At 35.1% G+C, this 23,317-nt stretch overlaps 1 long non-coding RNA gene and 1 pseudogene across 2 annotated transcripts; both read right to left on the bottom strand.

Moving 5' to 3' along the window:
* Positions 1 to 502: 502 nt before the first annotated feature.
* On the bottom strand, positions 503 to 8,778 carry LOC110897810 (annotated as a pseudogene).
* Positions 8,779 to 11,273: 2,495 nt separating this feature from the next.
* On the bottom strand, positions 11,274 to 15,376 carry LOC110923939. 2 transcript variants are annotated; one of them, XR_004873107.1, is made up of 3 exons: positions 14,587 to 15,376; positions 12,967 to 14,205; positions 11,274 to 12,854 (listed from the first exon to the last, which is right to left on the bottom strand). It is a non-coding gene; the product is annotated as an uncharacterized LOC110923939 (long non-coding RNA). The 2 variants fall into 2 exon arrangements; XR_002584252.2 differs by having other exon boundaries at positions 11,280 to 13,153; positions 13,596 to 14,205; positions 14,587 to 15,366.
* Between the last annotated feature and the right edge of the window lie 7,941 nt (positions 15,377 to 23,317).

Below are 23,317 nucleotides of genomic sequence, written 5' to 3'. Positions count from 1 at the left end.
TTTTCCCTCTCATTTTGGCGCCCTTTCACCCGGTATATAACCAGACCTCCTGAAACCCTAAAATCCTAATTAAGTTCGAGCAAAGCAAACCATCTCTCCTACCTACCTTCAATCTTCAACAATGGTGAAATGTCCATGGTGTCCATGCGGATGCTGAACTCCCTCTGCATTGTTGTAAAGCTTGTTTCTGGGTGATTTGACACAGCAAGTTAATAGAAGATGTAAATTTGATCTTTATATTTTGATCATTGTGGAACGTATGATAAATAAATCGTATCCAAGTATAGTTTTAAGTCAATAAATGCTTTTTTTTTACATGAATCATGATGTCTATTCTGCATATCAGCTGAACAAGTTATTCAAGGCTGCTGGCAAATAAAGTTATATTATGTAACAGATTTGATTTGTTTGGAAATCAAACATATTTTGTAATTTCCATCGTGCAAATCAAAACAAAATCGGATAGATACCCTAGTCTGGAAAACAAGCATCGGGTCGAAAAGTATTTCTGATCATAAAACAAGCTAAGAAATCTGTACAACAGAAATCACAAGTTACATATCAGCAAAAATGTGATAAGTATTAGAGTGAACAACAATAAGCCTCAACGCAGCAATGCTTGCTGCAACAGCCATGAGACCAAAGAAAGAAACATTGAGCCAATGCCATGACTTTTGTAAAGAATTTATCTTCTGTTTCTTGGCCACTAGGTACATATGATTTGCAAGAATAAACGTAAGCGGGAATGTACTGATTGCCCCCGTTAAACTCATGAAGTCTCCAAGAAACGGCAACGCTACTGATACAAAAGTGGTGACAATAATGTAACCCCCTCTAACCATGATTCACAACGACAAGTTTCTAAACCTCAATGCACTTCCTTTTATTCCATATGCAGTGTCCAGATACTCGTACATTGGGCTTGCAAATATCTACAAACAAACAAATCAGAAACCACGTTGATATGTTGTACGGTGTATGAGGTGTTGTAACAATGTAACTAGTGTAATAGGTAGAATATTACGTGCAAAGCGATAACTGACTGTAAAAAAGGCGGATATGTTGGCAAACGTTTTCACCCAAACCGGACCATTAACATTGTTGAGCAAATAAGAAGATGCACCGTTCCCATAAGCCCAGTAACCTATGAAGACAACGGCGTATAGTGGCAAAACCCCAACGGAAAACGGGAAGTAGAGAGCCTTCATCATGTTACTAACAACTGGCAGTGAGACTGTTGCCTACAACATAAAAAACATCATTCATCTTTATAACAGATTCGTAAGCGGTTTCTAAATCTTACCTGTATGTATTTCTGGGAGCATTCCTGTGTTGAATGCAAACACAAGACTTGCAGAAGCACCAATGGTTGTAAAGATCTTGCTTGTGTGTGTTCTTGGAATGCTATAGTCCCTTGGTGGAGCTTTAATTCCTGTATTTCAATATTTCAATCATAAAAAATAGTTCTAACCGAAGGAAATCGTTAAAGGTCAGGGAATAATCGATTATACCATCACGTAGAGAGAGGGAAACTGCTGTAAAAATATATACTAGACTCAAGAATGTCGAAACGCCAAGCCATATTCTTAAAGCGGACAGATGAGGGATACAAATTGCAAAGAGGTCACAAGTGAACCCTGCAATTGCAATGAAGTATGGGAGCTTCATGGCATTGTCATCCCTGAAAGTTATATAAATTGCCTGCAAGATCATACCAACAAGGTTAACAGATAAAGAACAATTAAAGATGCGGATGGTACCTACCTACCATTGTTGAAGATTGAAGGTAGGTAGGAGAGATGGTTTGCTTTGCTCGAACTTAATTAGGATTTTAGGGGAGGTCTGGTTATATACAGGGTGAAAGCGTGCCAAAATGAGAGGGAAAAGCAATTAAGGAAAAAGGGTTAATAAAAAGAAAAATGAAATGACAAAAATGCCCTTGGCAGCTTTAACAGATATGGATGGAGTTAAGTCAGTTGGACCAAAATGGCAACGATGAAACCTTTTTGGATCCAGATGTTAAAAATGAAACCTTTGGACTAAACTGGCAAAATGGCCCAAACCACAGGGACTAAAATGGCAATTTACTCTAAGCAATTTGTTATAGCATTGTTTTAATGCTTTGTATGATTTAGAAATAAAATGTCATACATTGAAGTTAATGGTTGATTGGCTTCAAGGAATTAAATCACCAAAAAGTGATGGTGTGGTAGTTATATGAATTTAATGAAATTAAAATCATTTACTAGACACTTCATATGAAAGATAAACTCTTAAGGAGAGTTTCAAGTCAATTTATTAGTTTTTATTAGAGTTTATTTCTCTAATAAAATCTCTAGTAAGGTGAGACTTTTACTAGAGTTTTAATGATGACATTTGATGAGTTTTATTAGAGTTTAAATTTATAATTATTGAGACTCTTAACTCTTCATATGGTGAAACTCTTGAGTAGAGTTTTAATGATGATATTTGATGAGTTTTATTAGAGTTTAAGTCTATAATTATTGAAACTCTTAACTCTTCATATGGTGAAACTCTTTAATAGAGTTTTAATGATGACATTTGATGAGTTTTATTAGAGTTTAAGTATATAATTATTGAGACTCTTAACTCCTCATTTGGTGAAACTCTTGAGTAGAGTTTTAATGATGACATTTGATGAGTTTTAATGATGACATTTAATTCTCTAATTTGGTCATGTTTGGTATATATAAAATGACTTAAATTTTCTAACACGTGTGTTAGAAAATGTGTATCACGAATACGAGGTTAGAGATTGTTCATAATGAACAGAAATGTTTTATGTAAACATTTAATTGCCTATGTGAGCATTAAAGATGATGAGAAATGGTTTATTTTATATACTATATCTTTGGAAAACGTTTTATGTAAACGTTCGATTCTATAATGTGCTTGTTATAACATTTTTTTAACCTGCATGTTAGAAAATGTTATTTGGTGAAAAACAACTTGGTGTTGTTGTGAACAAAAATAATTGTTCAAGTTTACTACTTAAATGTAGTATTTGTAACAACTTGGTGTTGTTTTGAGCATAATTGTCCAAGTTTAAAGTTTAAACACGAAATGGGGAACTTGTACTTACAAGTGCATGGAGTCTTATTGAGGGAGTACCTCAAGACATGCCATGGGACGATATTGTTGAGAAGATTTCGGTCAGATTATAAAGTGTTGAAGATAAAAGCACTTTGCTATTTGATGTCTACATATTGTCTATGCTTCCGTTTAAATTTCAAAAGTGATTGCCACTTTTGATTTAGTTTCCAATGTATTTTATTGTTTTGTGTTCAATATCTTCCGATAACACATGCAATTTTTTACAAAGAAATAAATCACTAATGGTTGTGACGTATAAATTATTTTGTGGAAAATAATTATAACGTCGGTTATACTTTGTTTAAAAGAATATGATTTTAAACGGATAGCACATGAAAATACTTGGACATAAACAACTTGAGAGTTGTTACATTGACTAAAAGTCAAAGACGAAACATCAAATGTATAACCATATCATGAATGAGTAATGAAAGAACGTAGTGAGTGTATTGAGATGAAATACACTAACGACATTCATGTCGCATACTTCATTAGAAGTCATTGAAAAATTCACAAGTGTGAATTCTAACATATGAAAGTAAAAGTACTATATGTTATTGTATACCTTTAATAAATCTTGCGAGATTTATAAGTAGATGCGTCTACCACTTGATTATTGTTAGATCTATATGGATATTTTACCTTCATTTGGGAGAGCATCCTAAATATACATATCTCCTAATGAATAACAATAGATGTGTGCAAATCACTTATGGCAAAATTATGAATGCCATGTTGTTGAGTGTCGATCTAGTTGATTCTATCTCACACATAATAGTGAGTGTAGACAAGGAACATTCATCTTGTTGGTGATGAATGTGTTCACCAAGTGACTTGGATTAAGACTTATGTTTAAGTACTTATGAGTCAATGGTAGATTGTTGGAGATCAAAGGTAATCAAGTTATGTTCCTTAAATGAATGATGAAATTTAGCTATGTGCTATATATAATAATTTGTGAGACCTTCCTAAATATTGATGTTTTAGGATTATGAATAAGTCTCATTATTTTGTCTTAACAAGGGATGAATGTTGCAAAGTGATATTATGATATCCTTACGGCTGTGAAGAATCAGAATGATGCATCTTCTGTTCACATGCTAAAGTATTGTAGTCTAAAGCATGCTAGACTAGTACTTGGTTAATTATGGGTCTTGGCGGAGACTAATTAACTCTAAACATTCAAATGTGTATGAACACAAAAAGAATTTGTGTATGGACAAAGTTGAGAGAGAATTTCATTCATTATAAGGAAATGACATGTAACTTTTAAGAGTTTATTCGAAAAGCTAATGAGGAGAACTCATTGTCTAAGCTTATTCTAGATGCTAAATTAGAATTATTCTAAGTTGGTGACAAACTTATGACAATGGCATGTGTTGCTTTGGTCAGCTCGGAAGCTTGTGTAAGCTAATGCAATATGAGTTGAATTCCCTGATACAATAAGGTTGGTCTTGTTCAATCATATGTGTATAAATGTCGCTATAAGTGGTGTTAGAGAAATGTTGATCAAATGGCAAGAAATGTGGGGGAGGAACCATTTAAGAAACAACCCTACAAGGGTATGTAAAAATGGTTCTCATTAACACATCTAAATGTTATCCAATAACAGTTAAATGTGGGGGGTGTCTTGCATTTGTTTTTAGCAATAAGGATTTTGTAATCCAATCTAACATTGCAAATAGATGACTAAGTGGAGGACACAAAGGTCGTAGTGTATAATGGAGATGTGTTTGCCTTAAATGATACACGTATCTTACGAAGACATATGTTATAACCAGATTCAGATGGCCACTGAGGTTATAGTCTTAGAAGTTGACAATAGGCAAAATTAACTTACGAGTTAAGAACACATCATGACAACTGATCTCAAATACGCAAAGTTATTTGCTAATGTTATGGATCCAACAACCTGAGGGTTTATTAGAGATCAAGTTATGGAATGGGACTGAAGCCCTTGAAAAATGAAGTTCATATGATGGAAACCTAACTCAGTTGACTGGAGATCCCAAGAATTGAGTTCAATAGGAAAACCTAATTGTATGAATAAGCGAGGTCACTGTGGGGGAATAACCCTACGCATTTAATAAGGTAGTTTATTATAAAGATTAATAAACTTCCTAGTCCATTCCTAAAAGTGACAAGTGTGAGGCTAAGCATAATATGTGGTAAATGATTTGGATAGATCATGATAACCACAATGCTTTTAATGATCTAAGGAGAATCACCTATGTTAGAGAGAAGTGGGGTCGCTTCGAATGGAATTGAGGGCACAATTCCTAGAGCTCTCGCAGAACCAGGAAAGTGTTCCACGACCATTATTGGACACGACTATGAGGAGATGACCCGGCTAGGGAGAGTCTTGTGTGAAGTGTATTGTCGTCTACACAAACGGCAGACGAGTTCAAAGACATCGAGATCTACTCAGAGCTAATGGGCTAAGTGCATTTCATGAGCGAAGGTTCAAAGGTTAACACCTACCTATCGTATGCAAAACTCAACTGTCGAGGTTACATTGGAAATTTTAAGTATTTTGAATGATCTCCATTCATGTGGGGGATTGTTGGAAATTTGGTGAATGGATATTAAATATATTTATAATTTAATGAAATTATAAATATTAATTAGAATATTCATGTGGTAAATAAAAGAGTAACTCTTGAGTATTTAATTAGTTTTATTAGAGTTTTTAAGTCTCTAGTTAAGTGACTAATTAAGTGAATAATTAAGTGAATCCTTTCACTAGTCTTGTTCAAATAGTAGGTTATGTGTTTTTTTGTAACAAGAAGAATAGGGTATTGCTTGATACATGAAGAATACTAGAAGTAGTATGAACACTTGAACACCAACTAGAGAGATGAGTACTCTCTACTTGTTTCCACCACATGAGTTCAAACACTACAATTACCGGATGTAACCTTGGGCCGGTGAGCCATCTCCGGCAGTACAGACTGCTTCGGCTGTTGTACCCTGGGAGATAGACGCGTCATCTTTAGTAGAGGCGCGGAATCTGTTTTAAGGGAAGCGTGTTGAACACGTGCCTCAACCAAAATCGTCAACGTTTTAGTGTGCTCTTTGTTGCAGTCAATGAGTATTTTTCAAGACTCAAGATGATGAATACTAGAGTCTAGGATGCTATCAAGTGCGCGTGAAGGACTCACCAGAGATGCGGCTTGAATCAAGATTGGTATATATAATTATATTTATATTCTTTTATTTAGTTATTACAACCGGTATTGTACAATGATATTTCCTACGAATAACGAGAGTCTCGTTATGATATATTTTGTAATTATATTTTACAAAAGGTGAACCTATTTCCTACATTATATCTGTTAAACTTTCCCACAAATTTGTACTTACATTAAATATATCTTTAATTTATAATTTATCATGAGGCTCTGTGTAGTAGAATAACTAAATAATTGTCACATCACAACCACATCACTGTTACATAGGAATATTAGCAATAATTAAATACACAATAATTAGGTTTAGTTGTGTAATTATATTAAAAGAATAAAAAAATAAAAAGTCTTGATTGAACAAAAGGCGTGGATCCCATCTGTCAAGGGCTTGGTGCTCGTTAATGCAATGGTGGAAGAGGGTTTTGCCGCCCTCGGTAACTAGAGGGGATGATGTTTGGAGCCCCCAAGCTGATTTGGCATGGGGCCGTTAATGGCCTACACACAGTCTGATAATAATATTTTTGAAGTAAACCTTAACAAAAACTTTTTTTTTTTTGTGAAATTCTTTTAATATTTGATTTATAATAATAATGCTATTATTGAATTACGTTACTAAAAATGACGATTATTTCAAATATCATCTAATTTTAAGTCTTTAATTTTGAAAATTTATTTAAATTTAAACTATAATTTTCCTATGTAAATATCGCCTGCACCTTTTTTAACGAGAGTTGTTAAGCACTTTAAAAGTAGGTTGGGTATTGATTACTATGAGCAAAAGATTGCAATCATGTGGGATGATTAATATACACACTTACTTGTCTTATTATGATATACAAAAAAAGTTTTCATTATTCAACCCGTGGAATACACGGGACAATAACCTAGTGTCTTTGATATAAATGACATTATGTATTAGACCGCATATGAAAGAGAACACCACACAAATATTAATTGTTAAGTTATATGTATTTATAATTATAATTTATATATATAAAGTAGAGAAAAGATCAAATACAAATATCTTTATTATACAAAGCGTACGAATAGGGTGAAAAGGTAAAAAAAAAAAAATGTGGTGGCATTTTGTAATTATTTACAAGTAGAGTAATTTTAAAAATTACCTAACAAATGATCTTGTAGGGTAATTTTGTAGAGTATCATAATTACTCTACAAATGACCTTGTAGAATAATTTTGATCTTTTAGGATAATTTTGAATTGTATGTTGTTTGATACGCTTGTAGGGTAATTTTGATAATTACCTTACAAGATCATTTTACAAAACAACTCTACAAGATCAAAATTACTCTACAAGATAATTCGTAGAGTAATTTTGATAATTACCCCAGGGTCGGCCCTGCGGGCATGCAGGGTGGGCTGCCGCTGAGGGCCCAAACTCACAAAGGGCCCGTAATTTTTAAATTTATCTATATTTATTTATCGCAAAGGGCCCGTGATTTTTAAATTTATCTATATGTATTTATAATAAGTATATACATAAAATACAATTCAATTTTAATAGAGAAACCAAGGGTGTTACATTGGTTGGGAATCAGGGGCGGATCTACTTTGTTAGAAGGAGTAACCTTCGTTGCCCCTTGATGCTCCGGCGGTAGTGTAAATTTTGGATAAATTTGACATGTTTTCAATATCATTACCTTTTTTTTTGTGAAACATTACCTCTATAATGATTTTTCTAGATCCGTTATTGTTGGAAACTTTCTTCCACAATTGCATTAGATAATCACCCTCGGTTCAATCATCTGATACACTTTTTCTTTCAATTGTTTCTTTGCTGAGAGTTCTTTTTAAATTAATTTACATTGCTGATGCCAAAACCCATAGCTTGAGAACATGGAAGATTTTTATGGTTTTCTAACTTTTTACATGGCTTTTGTTTCATGTTATTATTATTTTATTTGATCGCTTTATTATGGCTTCTAATCAATATATTATTTAATTTACATTGTAGAGATGTATTTTATACAAACGTTTGAGATTTTGTTTGTTTGTTATTATGAATTTCGTATTCTTTTATAAACTTGAGTAAATTACAAGTTTTGTCCTTTATGTTTACACTAAATTGCAGGCGCTGTCCTTTACCTTTAAAATTAATGACTTTTATCCTTAATGTTTCAAAATCTTGCACGGTGTCCTTTGAGCCTAACCCAGTTAATTTTTTTTTGTTAAATTTGGTCACCCAGGGTTATTTTAGTCTTTTTACCCCATTTAATGAATATCATTTTAATAAATAAAACAAAATAATATATACCTCTACCTTCTTCAACATCAATCACCTGCAACACCCCTAAGAACACCTCCCACCACCGCCTAACCAACCTTCACCATCCAGAACCCACCACTCCGGCCACCACCTGCAACACCCCTAACACCACCTTCACCACAGCAAACTCACCTTCACCATCCACAACCCACCACCGTACACCTCCTTCACCGCCACCCATCATCACCATCGCACCCACCCACCACGTTTTTGCCCTTACAAGATGCCAATTCAATCCCTTTGACCAACCTTTGTCTATAAATACTCACTCCTCATCCTTCACTTTACCCACTTCCAAAATTTCAATTCAGTTTACAATTCAATAGAGGTTTGAAATACTCTGTTTCACAACAAAACTTCACAAAAAAAAAAAAACAACAATTATACAAAACCTGAAATCATGAGAGGTTTGATTTTTGCATCCTCAAAATCAGCATCACCATCGAATTCTTTTGCTCAAACGTCTTCAATGAGCACTCACTCTCATCACTGAACCTTTTCCGTTTCGATCACAGAAGAATATTTGTTATACGCCGAACAAATCATCAAATGATTGGATCTCGACTCTCCGTTTTTTCTTTATCTTATTTACCAGGCACATTCAAGATTCATCTAGTGGTAGTCGTGATGATTTTTTTATTAATCACAGAAGAAAACTGGTAATTTTATTAATCGCAGAAGAAAACTGGTAAGTTTTTTATTCATTTAGTGGTAGTCTCCTCAAAATTCTCACTGTACGTTGGAGCTCGGTTTTGGGTGAAGGAACAACATGTATTAAAATGGGTATTAATATCCAACTGATGATGGTTTAGAGAATACGCATAGTCTGAAGATGAATGATATGATTGTTATGAGAATTGGGTTGAGAATTTTGTTGCAGATGGTTGATTTTGGAATTAGGGTTTGAAGATGAATTGGGGTTGAAGATGAATTGGGGTGTTATTAGAGTTTTAAAAAGGGGGAACACAAGTGGGGAGGGGAAATGACTGTTCTACCCTCATGTGCAAGACACATGACCATATTTAACCAAAAATTCTGACTGAGTTAGGGCTAAAGGACATAACATGCAAGATTTTGAAACATTAAGGACAAAAGTCATCAATTTTAAAGGTAAAGGACAGCCCCTGCAATTTGCTACAAACATAAAGGACAAAACGTGTAATTTACTCTATAAACTTTCATAAAAAAACCTAAAACAAATATTCATAGCTAATAAAATGTCTAGTTTTTACCACTAGTATGTTTGTTTATTATAAATCAATTGTCATATTCTATAAATAACAATCGCAGATATAATAGTAACTAGTAAGGTGCCCGCGCGATGCGGCAGGTAACACAACGCTTAGGTTGCTGAAATCAGGGTGCGCATGGAACGGTTCGATTCAGTTTTGAGTGGTAACAAATACTAAATTTTTCAGTTAAGGTATTTCAAAAGTCGGTTTATTTCGATTATTTTGGCTTTGATTAATAGGTTATAAACATTGGGTCGGCTTAATTTTCAGTTAAATAACCGAAAACTTAACTTGGGACAAAAATATTATCATGGCAGAAAATGACTGTTGACTTAACTTGAAGTACCGAAGAAAAAAACTAATTATTATTGATTTAAGATTTTTTTATTGTCTACTCCTTTTCTAAGCCTTTTGTAAGCAAGACTCAGAGTAGAGTTGTTCAAAAAGTTTGTGTCGTTCATGGCTCACTCAACTTTGCTCAAAAATAAATCACTTAAAATTAGCTCGGTTTTAAAAGAGCCCAGCCAGCTCGGCTTGCTTTTTAAATGAGTCGAGTCAGAGCCAAGATCGGCTCAACTCGTGGCTTGATCGTTTGGCTTGACTAAGATAACACTTATAATACACACTGAGTTTAATAAATAGCAATTGTCTAATCGTTTGTGGATGAACTTTTTTAAATCATTTGTATGAACTCTTGAGTTGCAAACAATTGTACTCAAAAGAATGCAATTCAACAATTCATATGCTACTATGACAAGTTAGGACTTAAATAACAAATGTAGTTCAAAGAATACAACTACATGCTTATTGTATTTGATGTTTAGACATGATAAAAATAACTTATTATATTTGATGTTTTGAAATATTAAAAAAAAAACTTCAGAGAAAAACGTAAAAAAACAAAGCTACAACTAAAGCATAAAACAAATAAGCACATACAAATTATGCATTTTTTTCCCATCCCATATTAGTCCTCAAGAACAACAACAAAGAGTAGCCCATCTATATGAGGAGAAAAAGCCATCTTAGAAAATGTAAACTTTTTTGCTGTAAATGAAATCGCCTCATGCTAAATTGATAAGCACAGGTTTAGCATAGTTTTTTGAGCTTAGTTTTATTAAATTAATTTTTGATACAAAATCGAGCTGTAAGTGCCAAGCTGAGCATGCTTGAGTTTAAATCGAGCTCGAGCTCACATTTTAAGCCAACTTGGCTTAGTTTGGCTCGTAAACAACCCTAACTACGAACAATGTTTTCTCAACTTTTCGATGTGAATCTGTTTTCACATTGAAATTCTCAATAAACACTTTTCTCAATGTGGCCTATGGGAAAACTTCTTAACCTTGGTATCCAAAACACCCTAATCAAATTGAGATTGAGATGACTGATGGACTACATTGGAAATAAATCTTGAAAACCTTGTAATATACTGGTTTATGTTAAAGAATGCTACTTTCCTAAACCTATTGGAACACTAATTTAGAATGCCATATTTGACCAAAATAATTGATTTATTAGATGTAAGCTTGCTAAAATGGTACATTTTTAGGAAGCTGTGACATATAGAACACTGACATATTCAATGACCCGTCATTATTTCTGGTATAAAAAATGAATCGAAGTTTCTAAATATCCATATAAAATTCAAAATTTCAAAATTACATCAAAAAGCTACAACTCTAGTTAAATTTTGAGCATTAAGTGAATGGTTATTAACTTAGCTTATATTTGGTTACACTTTTCAATTGTGATCATGTTGATGATTTTCCAAAGTGTTCCTGCAAGGAGCTTTGAAACATAGGGGTACGATTAGAAATATTGATCGATCATCATTGCCCTTTAAAAATGTTGGATCATTAAGGATTAAAAAAAGTAAGCTGGGGGATTATCTTACTATGTCCTACAATCGTATGAAGATATTTAGGTCTAACCGACAATTTGCCGACTTTTACTTTAGTTTTTTTCCCTCATATTATTATTAGGTCCAACTCTGGACCAGTGCAAAGATTGTTCGTAGAGATAAGATAACTTGAAAGCGGGTATATGAAACGGGAACATGAATGGATGGGTATCGGTCTGCGCGCCTAAGCACTGAGGTGCAGGAAGTGAGCTGCGACTTGTGAGGCGCGCTTTTAGGCGCTGAGGCGCAATTTCAAACCAAATTCCGGCTAAAAGTTGGTTGAAGCCCCTAAAACATCATAAACGAGCCATAAACAAGTCCTAAGCAACCCTAAAACATCTCTAAACCCCTAAAAATGTATTCTATACTATGTGCTTTATTTAAAAAGCCCTCGTTTTTTAAGCGCCTAGGCTCCGGCCTCGGCCTATGCGCCTTGAGTGCGCCTAGGCGCTTTGACAACATAGGTATCAGGTTCTTTTTGTATGGTCAAGATGGGTTGACACGAAACAAACGTTGGCCAATTTCTAAAAAATGGTAAATAATAAATATGACAAATATTAGTACACGAACTATGTTACTTTAATAACAATTTAACTGCTGAATAAAATGTTTAAAGAGGCTGCGTAGGCTAGTTATTTGTTAAATGACCCGAATTGACGCATTCAGAAGTATACGGGTCAAAAATTGTCATATATGTCCCCTTTAAAAAAACTTGATTTCATTCTCAATGTAATGATGTAAAGTAGAATGTTTGAGGCTGAGATTACAGCGCTAACCTCCTGGTACCAACTTCCAGAGGACCATATATTGAATGCACTACTATGTAACTTGATACAGAAACATGTGACTATCATGCCCAATAACATCCTTCTGTTGCCATATCTTCAATAAAAATATTTAACTTGAAACAAAATCTTGGTTTACACTTATTTGAGGGACATCATAAAATTTAACTATTAGTAAAAAGAAGAAAAGATAGCCAAGAAGGCTCATGTCATATTTGTTAAAAGTGTTTAAAAAGGAGCCATTACAAAATAAGCTAGAACTTATCCTGGTGAATTCTTGTTTAGTTCCTTAGTGGAGAAAGTAATGGAAATCATTGACACCTGGCGAGTAATCTCCACATCGCAAGTACTTTTAAGACGTACATAACGTTATTCGTGGCACCAAAATAAAATAAAATTATTGTTAGGAATCTTGAAACTTAAACATGTGCATATGAGGCAGTAACAAATATGAAACTTACGGTAGAAGACCTTCTTCTATCGGTTCCCAAAGATCAGTTATGCTTACTGAATTGATGCTTGATGCAATCAAGGAATGCTTTTTTGTTAAAAATCTAAGCATCTTATTACTTCAGCACAATAAAAACTAAAAAGGAGGGGAACAAAATACAAACGATTTTTTTTTGTTGCTTCTTCCACCATATGGCTCTACAAAGGCAAGTGATTTGTTTTAAATACCAATCAACAAAACAACAGTTTCAATATGATTTGTTTTAAATACCAATCAACAAAACAACAGTTCCAATATGATTTGTTTTAAATACCAATCAACAAAACAACAGTTTCTTTTAGAGGTGGCAAGTTCAACCTTATCACTTACTAAGGGGTTGATCAATCATATGCATAAGACAAAAAAACACCCAATCTACCTGCTACCACACCTGTACCCATTTCCTCTAGCGGTTATTTTTATTTATTTAACTCATTCAACCCGTTAAAGATTAACACCCAAAAATTTAAATTAAATGTGTTGAAACTGATGATTCTAATTCTGGGTTACTGTTAAAAAATTTAAAACTATTCTAAGATTTCTCAAAGGAAAGGTTTATAAGAAAAATTAACAAGATTATATGAATAAAAATATTATTACCTAATAAACACAATGACTGTACTGCAATAGGTAAGAAGCCTTTTTGAAGGACGACAATGGAGGACAATGTGATAAGCTACAAAACACAGATCAAAAAAACATTAGCAGAAAAGTCTAAGTATAATCGCTAAGAAAACAGCCACCAATGGCGCAAACATGAGAATAAAACAACTATGCTAACATATACTTTAAAAAAAATATGCAAACTAAAAATTAGAGTCTTAGAGACAATATTGTGCAAACACTACATCTAAAATATAACGGTAAACTAATATATAATGCAGCAGCCCCTATATTGGTTTACCTTCAATTGTAGATCCTAAAATCACTTAAAATCTTGATAAACATTAAGCATAACCAAATAAAATCACTTAATGTCGATTACGGGTCGAAACCTTAACCAAAACAACCCAAATCAAAAGCTAGCAACTTTCATAAAATAGCAGCCCTGAACTGGTTCAAAACAGAACCTCACAACTTCCTTCAAGGCTACAAAAACACGTCACGTTTGTTGCCTAAGGCTTAGTGGGTTCACATTCATCAAAACCGAGTCAAATACATTCAAAAATCACCCTGCAACTGCTGCAAATCGTAACCTCAATACAGAACACTGTAATTAGAAAAAAAAAAACATTTAGTTAGTAAGCTTCATGGTGTTTCGAATTAGATACAATAGAAAATTACTCCCAGTATCCCACAAATGTTGTCCACATGTCTATTTTAGTTTGTTTAAAATAATTGTCAACATGTAAAAATGGATAGATATAATCCACCAATTATACCATTCTACCCTTAATTACTCTTCTCGCTAAAATCTTGGAAATTTCCCAAGACAACTGGCATCTTAAAATGAAGATATTAAGTAGCAAAAAACTCAAAATGCTCGACTATTTTAAATACCGTATTGCATGTTGATCTTTATAAGTGTCTCAATAATTAGAGCATACAAAACAAACTGCAGAAAAAAAAATTTTTACAATAGTCAGGATACCTTGCCGGGTCTGCCTTGGCTGGAAACAATTCAAGCGCTCTGAATCCATCAGAATTGCTTTCTCCTCCGGATTATCAATAACTGTACAAAAAAATACAATCGTCTTGCCTCCTAAAATCACACAAATTGTACAACGAAACTCGTAAGTGTGTGAATAAAAAAAAAAACAAAACCCCTAACCCTAGTGTTTGCAATCAATTAAAAGCTGGAAAGAAGAATTCAACAGGAGTAATCTAGCTTGTTCCTAATGAAACGAAACTCAGAGTTCCTCAATCTTCATATGTTCGACCTCATGCATCTTCTCGTTGTCTATGTTCAACAGACTGCCGGTGATGCACAAATCTTTAAGATCGTAGAGTTTGTAGAAGTCGATCAATGTAAAAAAATAATTGAAAATTAAAGGTCATTTTCAGACATGGACAACACCACCGGTCGATGTACACAAATCTAGAACACCCGTCGTTGTCCAGGTCGGTGGTTATTAACCATTTAAACAACCCAAAACTCGATTAGGGTCTAGAATTTTACGTTGGCCGGAGATGCACCTTCGATCTAAGCCGGAAACGGATTGATGTTCTTCTTCTTTGATTCAAGGGTAGAGAGAGAGAGAGAGAGAGAGAGAGAGAGAGAGAGAGAGGGAGAAGATCTAGATCCTGATTCACAAGAATATGAGAGAGAGATGTTAGTTTGAATTCGAAATGCTTATCCCGCCTAAAGGGTTTGAAGGGTTTTGTGACTTTTTCCAAATTAGTTTGTGCGTGTTTAAAGGGTTTTATGACTTCTTTCAAATGGGCTTTATCTGTTGGTGTTCCAAAAGAAAAGTTATAAGACCATGTGTAGTGGTTTGGGTGAATAATGCCCTTACCCTAGGGCGTTTTCCGCCATGTGGCAGTACAGTCAGCAAGGGGCATTATTGGGCGTTTTTCTAAAATGGGTGTAGTGGGGATGTGAGCATTATGTTAAAGGGTGTAAATAATTAAATAAAAATAAAAAAATCAACAAAAAAACTTATTGGATTAAAAAAGGGAATATTAAATGCTATTGGCCAAACACAAATGTTGATGGCGTTTTTTTAAACACGCCAAGGCAACTTTTTTTTTCAAAAATAATGCCCAAAAACGCCCTATGTAATGGGGGGGGGCGTTTTTTTAAATAATGCCCAAATAATGCTCCACTACGGGTTGTCTAATGAAACTAACTAATAACTTGATGACAATTGTTTTATCAATTTCATAATTTTCCATTATGCATGTCCCATATTTATTCCCCGATGAGATGGCAAAACAATTGGAAAACAATTTCCGTCTACTTTTTCCAAATTTAATAAAAGAATAGTATTATTAAATTGATAATAATAAGAAGATAGTATTTAATTCAATGACTTACCTCTGGACGAACGCGAACATTGAAAGTCTCGAGCATGTTGCAATGTGATAGGATATATTGCTTTAACCACTTGTACACTAAAGAATTATCTACTTGTGCCTTTTAATCTGTGCGTCGATACTGGACAAGATAACTACCGAAACGTCGACAAAAATGTGAAGGTCGTCATGCTATCTTTGGATTTTTTTAAAACATTATAATTGTTGGTGCAGTTGTCTATCGACTACATCTTAGTTCGAGTCTTAGGCTAGGGCTGATTGTATAGTGAACGGAAATCAAGAATATATATACTAGATAGGTTCGCTTATGTGACACATAAGGAGGTTCGCTTATATGACACCATATAGGTTCGCTCATCTGTCAACCATATAGGTTCGCTCATCTGTCAAGCCATATAAGCGAACTCATATGCCTATATATAGGAGTGTCATATGAGCGGTTCAATGGGTGTTGTGTGTGTGAAACGGCGAAGCCCTGCCAGTTTTGTCTCCGGAACTTGTAATTTGTCAGATAATCAATAAAGGAGACGTTAAGTAGTCAAATCAAGCTGAACAAAGACTAAATCAATGAATTCCGCCTCTGATTTAGTCTAAGCACTCTTAGTTCGACTACATCTTAGTTCGAGTCTTAGGCTAGGGCTGATTGTATAGTGAACGGAAATCAAGAATATATATACTAGATAGGTTCGCTTATGTGACACATAAGGAGGTTCGCTTATATGACACCATATAGGTTCGCTCATCTGTCAACCATATAGGTTCGCTCATCTGTCAAGCCATATAAGCGAACTCATATGCCTATATATAGGAGTGTCATATGAGCGGTTCAGTGGGTGTTGTGTGTGTGAAACGGCGAAGCCCTGCCAGTTTTGTCTCCGGAACTTGTAATTTGTCAGCAAATCAATAAACGAGACGTTAAATAGTGAAATCAAGCTACACGAAGACCGAATCAATGAATTCCGCCTCTGATTCTGTCTAAGCACTCTTCTGATCGACTCGTCAGGTCATATAACGATCCTACATGTGGTATCAGAGCTCAGGAGGAAGAGTTCTTACCGTTTAGCTCGATTTTCGCTCAAAATTATGATTTCTACACCTTCTTTCATCAGTTCAGGGAGTTTTACCGGACAAAATGGATTGAAAATTTGCCATAAGGTGTAAAACTAAGTAATAACTAACCCTTGAGAAGACTAGGTTCAAATTCAGCTTAAAAGTGTCCCAAAACAGCTCGAGAAAGTGATTCGCTTTTATGTCGGTTATGTGGTTCACTCATTAGGTTCGCTCGAAAGGTCATTATTTTGGTCTGGTTCGCTCCAAATTACAGATTAGATTCGCTCCAAAGGTTATTTTTGGAAGGTTCGCTCCAAGCTATCAGTTAGGTTCGCTCGTGAGGTTACATTCTGGTTCGCTCATTGGGTCAACATCTGGTTCGCTCATTAGGTCAACATCTGGTTCGCTCTTAGTGATTGTTCTGATTCGCTCATAGTTGCTGATCAGGTCCGCTCATTGGACTGATTGTGGTCCGCTTATTGGTTCAAAGGGTGGTTCGCTTATTTGGTCCTTTGTCAGATCCGCTTTTCTGACCTGCTGTGTGTAAAATTCACCGTTGTGATTAAAATGGAAATGGTTTTTGATGAATAAGAAAACAATAAGCTTGAATGTTTAAATAACTGGTATATGAGAACTGTGGATACCAATTTTAGGAATGTGAGTACGGACATTTGGGTTAAAAGTTTTGAACTTTTCATATGTCAAAAGGATGAAACGTTGAATGAGATGGAAACACGGTTTAAAATTTTAACGGACAATTTGTGGAGAAAGGGTATTAGAATGTCAAATGATGAACAAATATCGAAATTGACAACTGCATTACCTGCTAAATGGGATGAATTCATGGTTGAGCTAAAAATGAGCTAAAAAAGAAAGATTTTTCTCAAGAGCTTTATCCACATCAGTTCTTTAATGAGGTTAATGCAGAGTTTCGTAAGGAAGAAAACAAAAGGAGGGATTTTTTGAACGAAATGGAAAAGAATTTAAATAAATTGGAATTGGATGTACTTACTGAAATTGATAGAAGAATTCGTGTGTTTCTTGCAACAAAGAGTATTCTGAAATATGATATTAAAAGGAAATGTTATATTGATGAAAGTATGAATCCTTTTGATTTTGTTAAACTCTTTTGTGCAGGAACATACAAGATGGAAACAAAGGATATTTCAAATGCTGAGGAATCTGTAGAGTTTGCATCTACGAGTTCTGCATCAGTGTGCTCTAAATGTGACGACTTCAAGACTGATAATGACAAACTCTTGAAGGATGCGGAAAGTTTGACATCGAAAGTCAAGAAGTTGGAAGACGAGAAGCAAGCTGATATTAAACAGATTCTTATGTTGCAAGAAGATTGTGAGAAGTTGAAAATTGAAAATGACAAACTGTTGAGTAGTTTGAACAGTTTGACATCAGTAAACAAAGTTTTGAAAGAAAATGTAAAGGGTTTTGAAAGCAAACAGAAATCCTCAGAAAATGAAGATTTCTGGATAAAACTAGAGAACAAAAATCTAAAAGCTAATGAGATGAAATTTCAAGAACAGATAAAAGATTTGGAAAATGAAAAGTCTGTTCTTGAAAACATGAAAAATGAGAATGAAAATTCAATCAAGTCTCATCTTGTTAGAATATCCCAGCTTGAAAAAGAAGCTGAGGATTCAATAAGCAAGATTGATGTACTTGAAAAGAAATTGAAAGGTTTTGTGACTGCTTCAGATAGTTTGAAATTTCCCTGTCCAAAACCAATCAATTCAGTTCCAATAAGTGACAGTGTCACAAACTTTGACAATGTCAAAGTTGAAGATTGTGATGAGAAATCTGATGATGAAAAAGAAAAAATTGAAAAACAAAAATTGTTTTTGAAAAAAGAAAAGTTTCAGAAAACTATTTTGCAATCAACTGAAACAGGTGAATGTTCAACACAGAAACCTGTTAAGAAGAGTGTAGAACAAAAACAAAAAGGTAAAAATTTGAAAAATGTTAAAAAAGAGAATAACAGCTCATCAGATCGATCATCCAATCAAAAACAAAAATTACAAAAAGTAAAAAATGAAAACTCAAAAATTGTTGGTAATAAGTGGTGCAGGTCAAACCACAGTGCTCAAAAGCCAAATCCAGTAAACATGAGGAAGGAATATCACTAAGCCAGACAATGCTATGATCTGAGCATTTGGTGTGAAGGTGGTATACGGTACGATAACAGAGTGTGTTACCGATGCGGTTATCAAGGACACATTGCTGTTAACTGCCGGAATTGGAGTTATGAGACCAGAAGATGCTACAATTGTCAGATCAAAGGTCACATTGCCAGAGATTGCCCAAGGAGATCGAATGAAAGATTGAGGGCTAAGTCTCAGAAATTGGCAAAGATTCCAGTCAAAGTCAAGCCCCATGAACAGAAGGTTCTAAAACCTAAAGTTCAAGATCAGACAAGTCAAGAAAAGAAAGTTAAACTTTCACAGGGGCAAAAAGACAGACTGAGGAAGAAGAGAAAGAAGGCTAGAGAGTATTTGGAGAAGATTTTGTCCTCGGGTTCATCCGTTGGAAAGAATAAGAGTTCTGATGAATCAACTTCCTCGGCTGCAAAGTCAAGCAAGATGAGTTTATCAGATACAAATCTGAGGACAAAAGAGGAAAAGAGGAAGAAGAAAATGGTCGGCGATGAATCTGACAGGTCAAAGTCAGACAAGCCACCTGCGGGCAATGATTCTGGTTCGTCAAAGCCAGAAGAGCCATTGGTTGAGGTAAAAAAGGAGAATTCAGGTTTAACAATGGATGATGCAAACTTTCCACCATTGTTAAACAAGAATTCGAAATCACCCAAGGACCATCAGGCTTGGGTGAATCTGTTTAAATAGAAAAACCTGACTTGCCGGAGCTCCCAGGTTGGTAAGCGTGGAGCATGAATCGGCATCTTTCTTAAAATTTTATTCGGTAATGTCATTCATTCAAAAGGTAAAAGGTTTGTTTGTGATTGATTCAAGTGGTTCAGATTTTGAATCAGATCAATCCTACAAGTGGTTAATCAAGGTCATTAAATTGAACTTGAGTTAACTACATGATTTGATCCCCAGTATCTACAAATGTTTGGTAAACAAACTAATTTTTCTAGAAAAACCATTTTGATTAAAATAAACTTAAGTGTTTTGAGATCATAATGGGAAAATAGTTTGTTGAGAGGGGGAGTTCTGATTGTTTACTTCAAGTGGATGGCGAATCGAAGCAATTCGATATCATGTTGTCAAGCTTTGTATAGTTTGTTTCAAATTTTCCCAGAAAATCAAAATTGAAACATATTTTGATTTTAGGGGGAGTAAAATTAAAAAAAAATAGAAAATTTGAAAATGTCAAAAATATTGAAAAATTAAAAAATGAGTTTTGGTGCGAATAAGAGGAAATGATAGTACATCAGCTAGACTGGCACAGTACGCTAAAGATTTGTAATGTATAAATGCAATTAAGCAGTCTCGCTAAAGATGTGCCGGTGGGTTTTCACAGAATTAGTAGATCAGTTTGGGATATTAACATAATTTTCACTTGCGTCTACGTGCGGAACACCTCCAGGATATATAGGTAACCCCTGAAATCCTGGTTGAAGGGTCCCGTATTTTGAGATACTAGGTCTTTATGCTCAGTGATATCTGGGGTATTATCCCGGGACTTCTGCTGTATGGAAGTACTGACCTAGTCCCCGGATAATACTTTCTACAAAAAGCTTTGAAATACAAGCTCGCCCTCAGCAATCTGATTAAACAATAAAATTGATAATCTTTGTTGTTGTAATAAAACATCCTCTAAAGGGGACCCACCTTAAAGTCGAAGCCGTCATCTCTCTGCATAAACGGAAGTATCGACCTGAGCTCTCACGGCCCTCGCACATTACTGATGGAGGGTGTGAAACCCGAGTGTTAACGTGCGTATTTTGTGTGATTTATTGTCGTTTATGTGATTATATACTTCGAATATGTTCACTACGAGTTTTCGTGAATTTACAGGTTAACCGTCTAAATTGGTAAAGTTAGAGGACTTAGCGATGAAGCGAAACAAGCAAGGAGGATTGTCAAGAGTTATCACAATATTCGGGACTTGATTCGGGCCAAGAGATAGCGTTAAAGCTCAAAGAACGCAAGATAATAAAGTTCAAGGGCCTTATAGTCAATTGTTTTAGTTAAATATGCAGCCAATAATGGAGCAACAAACATCAACGTAAGCTACGGTTTAATAACCGTAGCCTACAGTTTACATACTACACAAATAAGGTTTCAACAGAATTGACAATACGTAACTTACGTTTTGCAAACGTAGCCTACGGGATATCTTACAAGACGGCGCATGTTGACTTGATGATTGGAATTTGATGGGCCGCACATCATTGGACTCTCTTGGACGCACATGCAAGATAAAAATGGATTGGGCCGCAATACAAAGGATTGGACGTGAGAGGTGGGTCTCAAAAAGAACATCATCACATTTTGGACTTTGGGAACATAAAAAAACACATCAAATCATCGACATCAAAGAAAAGAGGTTGGCGGCTGGCTTTTGTTTCATTGGGCCGACATATGGGAGGAACATCATCATACATCACGTGACCTTTACTTGGCCTATGATTTTGATCATCACTTGATGGCAAAGGTTGGACGGCTAGTGGAGACATCATATGCAGATTTGTAGGACACAAAAAGTCAAAACAATTATCATATATCAACACGTGACATTAGTGGGAATTAATGAATTTTCATTAATCTGACATCATGATCACACACATGTGGGATGAGACTTGGATTCTTTGATTGGGCCGAATAGGAGTGGACTTTTGGGCCGAGATGAAGGCAGCCATATACACGATATTAGGGGGAATCACACGAAGACACATCTCTTGGCAGCCGCACACGAAGATAGGGAAGCAGATCAACCTTACCACATGAGCGGCTAGTCTTTTATGGTTTCCTCCGGATGGAAGGTTTTTGTAAGTTAGGTGAAACTATGTGTTTGATATCGTTTTAATTTGGTGATCTAAGCATTCGATGCTTTTCACCATTAATTTGATTTATTGGTTGTAAAGAATTGCATTTATTTAAATCTTAATCGCTAAGCATTCAGTTCCCGAGAGTTCTAGTAATTGGGATATATTTGACATGGGGTTAGGGTTTGTAATTGTAATGGATAATCATTCGATAACCTCCCGTTATGTATTGACCGGAGTACTTAGTCGTTGGTTATCACAATTGATGAATTAGGTTAAACACTTATGTCTCTGTGAGTGTTTCGATTAAACACATAATTGAATCTAGCTATAAAACTTGAAATCTAGAGGAACCATTGTTCTTTCTATTGATTTAAATCTCCCATTTAGTTTTTAATTTTTAGATAATCAATCAAATCCAACAACTGAGTTTTACTTTTTAATAGTAGTTAATCAAAACTGAGCATTATACACTTTCCACAATCCTCCTGTGGTTCGATATCCGACTTATCCTATCTACATAGTTTAGTTGGTTTTTGCATGTCCATAACGACAGACATCAAAATGGCGCCGTTGCCGGGGAGGCGTGCGCAAAGTGTTTAGTGTTAAGTTTTAGTAAAAAAATAAAAAGATAAAAATCCAAAAATAGTGTCAGTTTTGTTTTGTTTTGTTCAGATTTATGCGTGGTGCTTGTGTTTTTTGTGTTTGTGCAGGATGAAAGATCTTACAATATTATGCGGCTCTTCTAGATGCATTTTGTGTAGGGAACCACTTCACCCGTGTATCGGTTGCCACGAGGCCCGATTTAGACGGGAAAGAGCGAAATTGGCAGAACCACCGATGCCTTGCTATGATAATCCTTCCCCTCCACCATATTTCTATGACTCTGATACAACGGTGGAGGATGATTATTACTCGGATGGATATGATCGGGACGAGGATGCTTATTATGAGCCAAGGACGGATGGACGATGTTTCTGTTGCGGTCGTTGTCATACTTCTTATGATGAGGATGTGTGCGCGGTGTATTTGGAAAATCCAGAGTATTGGAATAAAAAAATGATGGATGCATACATCTCAAAACCGTATCAGGGATACCGACAGTATCATCCCGAGGAATATTCTGAGCCCGAGGGTGTTTATGCTTATCAGACCGAGGATGAGAAAAAGCTTGCTGTGTTGGAAGCGAGTTTGTCCAAACTCGAGCAGTATTTATTAGCACCCAACCTTTCCGATGAAGATCGAATCAGCTGCCTAGTTTCCAAGTGTCAGAAGTTAAAAATGAAGATAGAAATAGAAGAGCGTCTCTCACCATTACCTGTTGATATTAGAG

This window comes from Helianthus annuus, chromosome 11 (assembly GCF_002127325.2).
Source record: "Helianthus annuus cultivar XRQ/B chromosome 11, HanXRQr2.0-SUNRISE, whole genome shotgun sequence".
In the NCBI taxonomy this organism is placed as follows: domain Eukaryota; kingdom Viridiplantae; phylum Streptophyta; class Magnoliopsida; order Asterales; family Asteraceae; genus Helianthus; species Helianthus annuus.
Note: the sequence above shows the minus strand (reverse complement) of the source record. Positions and strands in the feature narration are given on the sequence as shown.